The following is an 8426-nucleotide window of genomic DNA, read 5'->3' as shown; positions in this document are numbered from 1 at the left end:
TAAATACTAGGTTCTCTAGTTGAGTGCCATCCGCGCGGTATAACCGAGCTCAGATTGGTTCACCTTGACTGATCAAATAAGGCCCCACTGGAGGTTAAATGAGGCGTACAACTCCTGCGGGGGCGGTAGAGTATCCACCTCGCGTGCAAGGGGACCGTAGTTCGTATCCCGTTGCCGCGTGATTCTCCACCGAAAAAAAAAACCGTGTGTCGAGAAAATTGCACGAACAGGCCTGGAGTGCGGCCTGATCCCGGTGACCAGAACCGGTAACGCACTCTCTCACCAGAGAAGGAGTGGCCACCCTGGCGCAGTACTTGGCCACAACCTCCTATATGAATACAGCAATCAAACCCCGCCCCACAGTCCCCAGCAGCGGCGAAGCAAGTGACCACGGCGGCGGTCAGATCTGTGACGCTTACGGCCTCAGGAGGGCTTGGTTTTTAAGCTGCCTTCTTCTTCTTCTTCGTTTCTCACAATCTGTCCTTTTTGCCCCGCGCTCCAAAATTCCACAATTTGGCCACCGGATCTGGCTTTTTATCAGGAAGGGAAGGGTCTGGGTGATTTGATGAGCGAAACGTCCCAATTCGGGTTTAACAGCCGTAACGTCAACAACGACGAGGCAGCAGCAGCCTCCGCGGTTAGGCTTAGCAGCGCCAGGCCGAGTCGCCGTCTGCTCTTCTCTCGCGCGTTGACGACGCCACCGCTGCCGTTGTTGCCGCACCATGAAACAGGAGGTCTTCCTCGAGTGTGCCATGGCGGTCGACGCCTCCGGCGACGCCGCGGGCCAGGCCCTGGGCGACGAGAGTGGCCGGACCGCCGCCTGCGCGGGCCGACGCCGCAGCAGCAGCAGCGGCGGCGGCGGAGACGCTGCGGCGCCGACCGACGTGTTGATCCTTGACGACACCCCCGTCGGCACGCCGTGCTCCGACTTCCTGGCGATCGAAGATCTGCCAAGCATCCTCTCAGTGGAGGAGGATACTCTCTGCGCCGAGCAGCAGCAGCAACAACGGCAGCGGCAACAGCAACGCCGGCGCAAGAAGAAGAAGCGTACAGCTCGAGCCTGGCAGCCAGCAACTTCTCCGACCTGTACTCCCTCACTGGGGAAGTGCTCGGCGAAGGGGCCTACGCCTCGGTTCAGACCTGCATCTGCCTGTACACCGGCAAGGAGCATGCCGTCAAGATCATTGAGAAAGGACCTGGCCACAGCCGGGCCCGTGTATTCAGGGAAGTGGAGACATTCCATCACTGTTCAGGCCACAAGAACATCGTTCAGCTGATTGAGTTCCTCGAAGATGAGAATCGGTTCTACCTTGTTTTTGAGAAGATGCGTGGGGGTCCCCTGTTGCGGCACATCGAGCAGCGGGTGCAGTTCACTGAGCACGAGGCGAGCCGTGTGGTGCGGGATATAGCCGAAGCTCTGCGCTTTCTGCACTCCAAGGGCATTGCGCACAGGGACCTCAAGCCGGAGAACATCCTGTGCTTCGACACAGATCAGATCTGGCCCGTGAAGATCTGCGACCTCGACTTGGGTTCTGGCGTAGTGTTGCTGCCAGGTAACGAGGCGACACCGCCCACGACGCCCGAGCTGCAGACACCTGTAGGCTCAGCCGAGTTCATGGCACCCGAGGTGGTGGGGGCATTTGTGGGAGAGGCGCACACTTACGACAAACGCTGCGACCTCTGGAGCCTGGGGGTCATCGTCTACATCCTGCTGTGCGGCTACCCGCCGTTTTACGGACGCTGTGGCAGCAGCTGCGGCTGGGAGCGTGGAGAGTTCTGCCAGGCCTGTCAGGACCAGCTCTTCACCTCGATCCAGCAGGGCTGGTACGACTTCCCCAACCGTGACTGGGCCGGCATTTCGGACGAGGCCAAGGACATCATTTCCCATCTCCTTGTCAGGGATGCCGGCCAACGCTACGCGGCTGGGGAAGTCCTGGCCCATCCTTGGGTGGCACCTGGCTACGGACAGGCCGCCTGGCTCCGGACAGGCCGCCATTGGAATCTGAACATGGCAACGCTTAACGTTAGAACGTTATCTAGTGAGGTGAGTCTAGCAGCGTTGCTGGAGGAATTAGAGGGTAGTAAATGGGATATAATAGGGCTCAGTGAGGTAAGGAGGACAAAAGAGGCATATACAGTGCTAAAAAGCGGGGCACGTACTGTGCTACCGAGGCTTAGCGAAAAGACGAGAACTGGGAATCGGATTCCTGATTAATAAGGATATAGCTGGTAACATGCAGGAATTCTATAGCATTAATGAGAGGGTGGCAGGTCTTGTTGTGAAACTTAATAAGAGGTACAAATTGAAGGTAGTACAGGTCTATGCCTAAATCCAGTCATGATGACCAGGAAGTCGAAAACCTTTATGAAGACGTGGAATCGGCGATGGGTAAAGTCAAAACAAAATACACTATACTGATGGGCGACTTCAGTGCCAGGGTAGGCAAGAAGCAGGCTGGAGACAAGTCAGTGGGGGAATATGGCGTAGGCTCTAGGAATAGCAGGGGAGAGTTATTAGTAGAGTTTGCAGAACAGAATAATATGCGGATAATGAATACCTTTTTCCACAAGCGGTTTCCATAATGAGACTAGAAATGAAGTCGACTTCATACTCTGCGCGAACCCTGGCATCCTACAAGATGTAGACGTGCTCGCCAAGGTGCGCTGCAGTGACCACAGGATGGTAAGAACTTGAATTAGCCTAGACCTGAGGAGGGAACGGAAGAAACTGGTACACAAGAAGCCAATCAATGAGTTAGCGGTAAGAGGGAAACTAGAGGAATTCCGGATCAAGGTGCAGAACAGGTATTCGGCTTTAACTCAGGAAGAGGACCTTAGTGTTGAAGCAATGAACGACAATCTTATGGGCATCATTAAGGAGTGCGCAATGGAAGTCGGTGGTAACTCCGTTAGACAGGAGACCAGTAAGCTATCCCAGGAGACGAAAGATCTGATCAAGAAACGCCAGTGTATGAAAGCCTCTAACCCTACAGCTAGAATAGAACTGGCAGAACTTTCGATGTTAATCAACAAGCGTAAGACAGCTGACATACGTAAGTATACTATGGATAGCATTGAACATGCTCTCAGGAACGGAATAAGCCTAAAATCAGTGAAGAAGAAACTAGGAATTGGCAAGAATCAGATGTATTCGTTAAGAGACAAAGCCGGCAATATCAGTACTAATATGGATGAGACAGTTCAAGTGGCTGAGGAGTTCTGTAGAGATTTATACAGTACCAGTGGCACCCACGACGATAAAGTGAGAGAGAATAGTCTAGAGGAACTTGAAATCCCGCAAGTAACGCCGGAAGAAGTAAAGAATGCCTTGGGAGCTATGCAAAAGGGGAAGGCAGCTGGGGAGGATCAGGTAACAGCAGATTTGTTGAAGGATGGTGGGAACATTGTCCTAGAAAGACTGGCCACCCTATATACACAATGCCTCATGACCTCAAACGTACCCGAACCTTGGAAGAACGCTAACATAATCCTAATCCGTAAGAAAGAGGACGCCAAAGACTTGAAATATTATAGACCGATCAGCTTACTGTCCGTTGCCTACAAAGTATTTACTAAGGTAATCGCAAATAGAATCAGCAACACCTTAGACTTCTGTCAACCAAAGGACCAGGCAGGATTGGCAGTTGGCAGGACAGGCAGGATTGGCAGGACCAGGCAGTCATGGAGGCATTACGGAATCAGGGTGTAGACGAGCCATATGTAAAAATACTGGAAAATATCTATAGCGGCTCCACAGCCACCGTAGTCCTCCATAAAGAAACCAACAAAATCCCAGTAAAGAAAGGCGTCAAACAGGGAGATACGATCTCTTCAATGCTATTCACAGCATGTTTACAGAAGGTTTTCAGAGACCTGGAGTGGGAAGAATGGGGGTAAAAGTTGATGGAGGATACCTTAGCAACTTGAGATTCGCTGATGATATTGCGTTGCTTAGTAACTCAGGAGACCAATTGCAATGCATGCTCACTGACCTGGAGAGGCAAAACAGAAGGGTGGGTCTGAAAATTAATCTGCAGAAAACTAAAATAATGCTTAACAGTCTCGGAAGAGAACAGCAGCTTACGATAGGTACCGAGGCACTGTAAGTGGAATCTACTTAGGGCAGGTAGTGCCCACGGATCCGGATCATGAGACTGAAATAACCAGAATAAGAATGGGCTGGGGGGCGTTTGGCAGGCATTCTCAAATCATGAACAGCAGCTGGCCACTATCCCTCAAGAGAAAAGTGTATAACAGCTGTGTCTTACCAGTACTCACGTATGGGGCAGAAACCTGGAGGCTTACGAAAAGGGTTCTGCTGAAATGGAGGACGACGCAACGAGCTATGGAAAGAAGAATGATGGGTGTAACTTTAAGGGATAAGAAAAGAGCAGGTTGAGTGAGGGAACAAACGTGGGTAAATGACATCTTAGTTGAAATCAAGAAAAAGAAATTGGCATGGGCCGGGCATGTAATGAGGAGGGAAGATAACCGATGGTCATTAAGGGTTACGGAATGGATTCCAAGGGAAGGGAAGAGTAGCAGGGGGCGGCAGAAAGTTAGGTGGGCGGATGAGAGTAAGAAGTTTGCAAGGACGACATGGCCACAATTAGTACATGACCGGGGTAGTTGGAGAAATATGGGAGAGGCCTTTGCCCTGCAGTGGGCGTAACACGGCTGATGATGATGATGATGATGATGATGATGATGATGATGATGATGATGATGGAATCGTTTAAATGCGCCTTTGCATCAGCCAAAAACGTACGAATTTCGACATAGAACTTGGGCAACTTGAAACGATTCGCAGAAGGGCCGGGAGTCGATAAAGGCGCACCAAGTCAATTCATGACCTTAGAGTCACTCGACGTATACAGAAGAAAATACAACGTCGTATGGACAGGCTGGAGGAACAACGGTGGAAGACGTTCTGCGAATCACTTGACCCCTGCAAGCCACTGTCTATCGTAAGGAGGACGGTGCGCAGCCCTGGCTCGTCTTCACAGCAACGCCACTCATTCTCAGCCCCAGGCCTCCATCAGTGGCGCTCGCAGGTTGATTAGCCAAAGATTTCTGTGTGAAGATTGCGGGCAGTGTGCTCACCATCAATAGTATTTCTGGGTGACGTTCCTGCGACACGCTTCCCAGAATTGGATGTGTCCTTCTCACTTGAGGAATTGGCCGCTGCTCTGGCCACATGCAGGCGCTCATCATCGCCAGGACCAGACGGCATCACCTACGCTGCTTTATGCCACCTAGGTGAAGATGGCCGAAGCAGGCTACTGGAATGCTATAACCAGTCATGGAATTGTGGCGTTGTTCCTGAGCGGTGGAAGTCCAGCCGCTTGATACCACTTTTGAAGCCTGGAATGTCGTCACTTGACATAGGGTCCTACCGACCCATTGCGCTGTCGAGCTGTGTTGGGAAGGTCACGCGAAGAATTATTCTTACACGCCTAGAGTGGTATTTTGAGTGCTACAACGTATAACCAGAATCCATGGTTGGGTTTAGAAGAGGCCGTTCCTCTATTGACGTCATCGACCTCGTGCGTCTGTACAACAAGGAAAACACCGCAAGCCTTTATCGGTCGCGCTATTCCTTAATGTCAAAAACGCCTATGATAATGTGACGCATGAAGCCATCCTTGATGCCCTGAAAAATAATGGAATTGGTGGACGCATGTTTCGGTGGATTCGGATCTATCTATTCAAAAAGGTACTTCTTTGTGCGCAGTGCAGATGGTCGAACCGCTGACCATTACACTTGCCGTCGCGTCCCTCAGGGTGGGGTTCTTAGCCCCACTTTGTTCAACATTGCAATCATTGGACTTGCCGACGTTCTACCACATACAGTAAACTGTTCCATATATGCTGACGACATATGCATATGGGCCTCGGCAGTTACGTGTCTCCAGGTGCGTGCACGGCTCCGAAAAGCAGTCACTCTAACAGCATCGTACCTGCGTGCTCGAGGTCTCAGCATTTCGACCAAGAAGTGCGCCTTAGCCGCTTTTACCCACAAGCCCATGACCTGATACCCCATTTCTATTGACCACCAACCAATTTCCTACGCAATATCTCAGCGATTCCAAGGCCTTATTATCGACAGAGACCTTTCATGGAGCCCCCACATCTCATACTTGAAGAAGAGGCTTACTTTTATCGCCTAATACTAAGGTTTCTTGCCGGTAAAACGTGGGGCACATCCGTGGCATCTATGCTTCAACTATAGAGGACGCTCTCCTAGGATAGTTGCGATATAGCACACCAGTGCTGTCCAATGCTAACCAAACTAACATCCATGTACTATATATACAGAGCATTCAAGGTAAGCCATTCGCACATGTCTTGGGCTATCTCGAAATGCTTCAACCGTAGCAACAATTGCCACCGTGAGAGACCACATAATAATGACCTATATAGCTATCGACGCACTCCGGGCGTATGTTCACCATACATCCAGAGTCCCCGACCACCATCTCGCTCGCTTGCCTGAGAAAAGACCCAATGCAGCGTTATCCAGATCAATTGCGGCTAACCAGCACTCTTTGTCATTGAGGCACTCACCCGCAGCAAGAACGTGGTGCTTGAAAAAGCCTCCTGTGTACCTTGCTGCTCCATGAATAGTAAAGAAAGCTAGCCTGACCACCGCGGCTCTCAAGCAGATCGCATTGAAACTTTTGCATTGTTTGTACGCTAACCGAATCCATGTTTACACGGACGGTTGCGTCTCGGAAAATTCGACGGGTGCCATTGTTATACCATCTCAATCGGTCATCATCAACTTTAAGACTGCACACGTAACGACATCTACAGGTTGCGAACTGGCCGCTCTTCGCGCTGCCGTCGAATACATTGAAAAAAATGGCTGTGGCTTAGCTAATGTTAAGCCCAGGGTGCGAAGCATACTAGCCTTTATTTTAGTTGTTGAACCACTGTTTAGCCTGGCGAACTGCTGTTGCTTGGCTATATTTGGTTCGGCTAGACGAAGAAACAACTCATGCGTTACTCTGCTTCGCCTGCAAGAGTGCATGAACGCGACAGCGTTCCCGTCGACCCGCCAAGGGGCGTAAGACAATGGGCTACGGCGCAGCGACTATGCGCCCCGCATTGGACGCGATGAGCGTCGAGCAGTGTTCGGCGCGGCAACGAAATGTGCGCCTGAGCAAGCGACGCACGAGAACAGCTCGTTTCTAAGGCAACACCGCATTCACTAGAGGCGCTTTTGTACCGCTTTGAAGCATCGTACTCGTGGCTCAGTGGTAGCGTCTCCGTCTCACACTCCGGAGACCCTGGTTCGATTCCCACCAAGCCCATCTTGCAAGAATTGAGCCAAAGCCACCTAAAAATTTCGTTGTCGCGCCGAACGCTGCGTTGCTCGACGCTCACCGCCTCCGATCAAAGCCACCTAGAAAATGTCTAGCAGAGGCAAGCGCAGCTGCTTATATACCGCCGCGACGCCGCGAGCGACGGCGAGAGTTGGAGCATGTTGGAGGGTTGGAGCCCCATTTCTCCTCTGTCGTGACGTCACGGTGTCACCTGGTATGGCATGGGGTCAAAGGTCATTGAAGGCAACACCGCCGCGCCTGAGGAGCTGGGTTGTGCTCTCGTAATATGCTTCGCATAAAAGAACCGCCCTACAAATGGGCAATATTTTAACGCGATAGCGTTAAAGGGAAGCTGAAGAGTCTGTCGAATTCAATAAGACGCTCATATACGGATGCGGGAACCTTATAAACCATGTAGGTCAAATTTGGGTTTTTTTTTTTTTTTCAAATAGGAGCGACGTAATCGTCGGTTGAAATTGCGCTGTAGCTCCGCCCCCCGTCGAATGCCGCGCGCTGCTGCTGACGCTGACGATGCGAGCGGAGACCGGAAACCGCGGTGTTGTGACGTCAACTTTAGTGTTTTGCTCCTTCGCAGCCTGCGCGACCGTGCCTGACCGTGCTTGTTTCTGCGTGCGTGCCGTCGTAATCTGCTTCGATCGACCCTGCATTTCTTTGTTGGTGCGTCTGTGTGTATGTAGAGTGGTGGTCAACGTGCGCAGCATCAACTGATGTGGTGGGCCGATCATGCCGTCTTTCTGTGCAGCCTACGGTTGCAGGAACACAAGCGGCCGCGACGATGTTGTCTTCCATTGCTTCCCACAAGACAAGAAGCTTTTAAGGAAGTGGGAGGCTGCTGTAAAGCGAAAGAATTTCAAGCCCTCAAGAACAACACTGCTGTGCTCCAACGACTTCCGTGACGACGATTATCACCAGAATTTCCACTAGCAGGCTTTCTAAACGCAGCGCGAAAAGATCGGAGCAACGAAAACAAAGACGGCACGAGTGCGGACTGACTGATGACAACTGGTGTTGGAAGGCCTTGTAAATACACGAATGCGCCCAAACCTGGATTTTGATTTACTGCGAGCTCCTTCATGT

The 8426-nt window shown here is 51.4% G+C and overlaps 1 pseudogene; it reads left to right on the top strand.

The window, feature by feature from the left end:
• The first annotated feature begins 418 nt into the window (after positions 1-418).
• LOC139057765 (MAP kinase-interacting serine/threonine-protein kinase 1 pseudogene) lies at positions 419-5349 on the top strand (annotated as a pseudogene).
• Positions 5350-8426: the final 3077 nt, after the last annotated feature.

This window comes from Dermacentor albipictus, chromosome 3 (assembly GCF_038994185.2).
Source record: "Dermacentor albipictus isolate Rhodes 1998 colony chromosome 3, USDA_Dalb.pri_finalv2, whole genome shotgun sequence".
In the NCBI taxonomy this organism is placed as follows: domain Eukaryota; kingdom Metazoa; phylum Arthropoda; class Arachnida; order Ixodida; family Ixodidae; genus Dermacentor; species Dermacentor albipictus.
The sequence above is the reverse complement of the archived record's forward strand: the minus strand, read 5'-3'. Positions and strand labels throughout refer to the sequence as shown.